We start from the raw sequence: 3582 nt of genomic DNA on the forward strand, positions 1-3582 counted from the left end.
TTCACTGCAACTTTTGCCTCCTGGGTTCAAGAAATTCTCCTGCCTCAGCCTCCCGAGTAGCTGGGATTACAGGCGTGCACCACCATGCCTGGCTAAGTGTTTTGTTTTTGTTTTTGTTTTTGTTTTTTGCCCTCTCATCCCATTTATTAAAGAAACAGTAAGAAAAGATACAATGCAGGAAAACCACCAACCATCCTTTCACAGCAGGCTGAACGAAGCACAGTGATTTCTTCCCTTCATCCCCCTCACCCCAATTCCCATATTCCCATCCACATCAGTTTAAATTTTGAGGTTCTTTGATTGGGAGTACCAGTGAAGAGGGAGCTGGATGAGTAGAGGAGCCTTAAATCTGCCTACCTCTAAGTCCCAGGAGAAGGGAGCTACAGGCCCAGTCAGTCAAGCAGAAACTGCATTTGGTGGGTCTTTGAAGTGGTTGTCCATCTCCCTGTTCTGTGTTCAAGCCCCCAGGGAAAGGTATGGTGGTAGAGGATGACCAGGTCCAAGCTGCCCAGGTCAGAGCTATGGAAGAATGGTCTGTTCACCAACGTCACATTTCTAGAGAGCAGCGAGCTGATTCTCCAATGGTGAGCAGGGGACTACATGTGAACTGGGATCCGCAAGCCAATGTATCCTTGAGGAAAAGTCCACAAGAACAATTCAAGAAACTAGTAAGAAACAATGGGCAGAAAACTGTGTGATGAAAGCACAGCAGGCTTCTGGGAGGCTGGAGATCCTTTCTCTCAAGGCCAGGATTATTCCCACCTGCCACAGTTCACATACCAGAAATAACATCTCACCTTCAGTCAAGAAAAATGCAGAGGAAAAAGATGGCTCATTTGAACTTAAGGCCCAGCTATGTTCTTCAGAACGTAGCTCCACAGCTACCCTTTTACCTAAGAGGTAGCCCCTGCTGAGAACCACGGTGCCTAGAAACTAAGGTGGTCCTGGAGGGAAAATGGTGTTTAAGGGAGTAACATTCCATTTGGGGACACTGCAGCCATTGGACCCCCTGGTCTGGGACAGCAGCTGGGTTTGTGCCAGGGAGGCTTCCCACTCTAGGAAATGGGACCAAACTCTTGCCTGCAGGGCCATTCATCCTTGGAAAGGAAGCTGGGTTGAGACCCAGGGTCCCATTTGGCCTTGCGAAAGGAGCTGGGTTGATACCCATAGGGCCTGCTGGAGAAGAGCCCAGGTGCCCGGCAGCTGACCTGGAGAAAGTAACTTGACTGAGGCCTAATGGGCCGGTAGACTTTGGGAAGGTAGTCAGACTTGGACCCCTGCAGGCCAGCGGTTCTTGGGAAGTTAGCTGGGTTGGGGCCAAGTGGCCCAGAGGCTCTTGGGAAAACTGTTGGATTTGAGCCCTGGAGGCCAGCGGACCTTTGGAAGGTAGCTGGATTTGATGTCAATGTGCCAGAAGACTGAGAGAAGGCAGATGAACCTGCTCCCCTGGGAAAAGGATTAGCATTTACCCCCATGGGGCTCTCTGGCCTAGAAATGAGCTGAATTAGGGTCTATGGAGCCAGGAGCCCTTGACATGGGAGATGGATTTGGCCCTGGAAGGCCAATTCTGCAAGAGCCAGGACCCGAGTTTGGGCCCATGGGGCCAGGTACTCTTGCCATGGAAGATGGGCTTGTGCCCATGTTTCCAGAAGCCTGTGACAAAGAAGCTGAATTTGCTCCTAAAAGACCTGCTGCTCTTAGAAGGGGGATAATATGGAGGCCTTGAGGTCCAGCCATTCTTAAGATCAGGTCCTGTGCCCAAGAGACCACCTGCTCTGGCATCTAGATTAGGGCCCGGGCCCAGGCCACTTGGTCTTGGGTTGGGCCCAAGGCCTGGGCCTGGAAACACACCTAACCTGGGGGCAGGGTTTGTCCCTAAAATGCCTGATCTCAGATTGGGGTTAGGTCCTGGGCCCAGGCCAACTGGCCTAGAATTGGGAGGACCATTCCTGAAGGTCAACAAAACACCTGCTCTCAGGTTAGGTCCAGATCTAGGGCCCATGGGACCACCACTTCTGGGGTCGGGACCTGCTCCCAGGAGACCACCTGCCCTTAGGTTGGACATAGGACCTGGTCCTGGGAGACCCCCCTAACCTGGGGTTAGACAGAGGCCCCAGGCCTGGAAGAGCCCCTGTCCTAGGGTTTAGGGTGGGGACTCATCTCAGGCCTGGCCCCAAGAGGCCACCAGGCCTTGGGAAAGAAACTGCACCTGTGCCAGTGGGATTCATCCCTCCTGGAAAAAGAAGCCATGCTTGGGTCACAACCACCAGCGGAGAAAGGTGCTGGATTTGAAGCCAATGAGCCTGATGAAGCTGGAAAAGGAGATGGGTTCCTTGGAAATGGGGCCAGATTTCCACCAAGAAAACTGGCCGCCATAAGGAAGGGATCCGAGTTCACACCCAGTGGGTGGCCTATGTTCAGATAGGACCCCACTTTGGTCCCAGGGAACCGTACAGCCGTCCTCGAGGTGGCAGCGGAGCACGAGTCCAACGAGTTGGCCGATCTCTAGGGAAAATCCGAGGCTCTTTCATACTTTTTTTTTTTTTTTTTTGAGACGGAGTCTCGGTCTCGCTCTGTCGCCCAGGCTGGAGTGCAGTGGCTGGATCTCAGCTCACTGCAAGCTCCGCCTCCCGGGTTCACGCCATTCTCCTGCCTCAGCCTCCCAGTAGCTGGGACTACAGGCGTCCGCCACCTCGCCCGGCTAGTTTTTTTTTTTTTTTTTTTTTTTTGTATTTTAGTAGAGACAGGGTTTCACCATGTTAGCCAGGATGGTCTCGATCTCCTGACCTCGTGATCCGCCCGTCTCGGCCTCCCAAAGTGCTGGGATTACAGGCTTGAGCCACCGCGCCCGGCCTCTTTCATACTTTCTTGGGAACGCTGGTGATAATGCGCTTGAGGCGGGTTTTGAAAAGGATCCTGTCTTTGATGAGTGCTCTCACCAGGTACCGAGTGCCAGTCTCGCGGCCAAGCTCATCACAGTCCTGATACCCAAGAGTGTGTTTGACAAGGACTGCAAAAGGTTTCTCCAGGTGGATAATTTTCCCATACAGGATCAGCACAGGGATTCCCTGGAGATAACAATTTGTGCCATGAGCTTTCTGTCTTTAAAAAGCAAGTGGAAACAGATTGCAATGGCGGCCACCTAGTGCGGCGCTGCGGAGTCAACGGGGGACAACTCAACCTCCCACTGCCGCCGCTGCCGCCGCGAGCACTGCCTGCGCCAGTTTTTTGTATTTTTAGTAGAGAATACATGTATTTAGTAGTAGGGGTTTCACCGTGTTGGCCAGGCTGGTCTGGAACTCCTGACCTCAGGTAATTCTCCCGCCTTGGCCTGTAATCTCAAAGTGCTGGGATTACAGGCGTGAGCCACTGCGCCGGGCCAATATTGTGAAACCCAACAGGGTGAAACCCTGTCTCTACTAAAAATACAAAAATTAGCCCGGCCTGGTAGCTGGTGCCTGTAATCCCAGGTACTTGGGAGGCTGAGGCTCGAGAATCGCTTGAACCAAGGAGGTGGAGGTTGCAGTGAGCAGAGAACGCACAATTGCACTCCAGCCTGGGGGGCAAGAGCGAAACTTTGTC

General features: G+C 52.8%; 1 pseudogene; it reads right to left on the minus strand.

The window, feature by feature from the left end:
- Positions 1 to 962: 962 nt before the first annotated feature.
- LOC117077424 lies at positions 963 to 2531 on the minus strand (annotated as a pseudogene).
- Between the last annotated feature and the right edge of the window lie 1051 nt (positions 2532 to 3582).

This window comes from Trachypithecus francoisi, unplaced genomic scaffold (assembly GCF_009764315.1).
Source record: "Trachypithecus francoisi isolate TF-2019V2 unplaced genomic scaffold, Tfra_2.0 Lachesis_group6, whole genome shotgun sequence".
NCBI lineage: Eukaryota > Metazoa > Chordata > Mammalia > Primates > Cercopithecidae > Trachypithecus > Trachypithecus francoisi.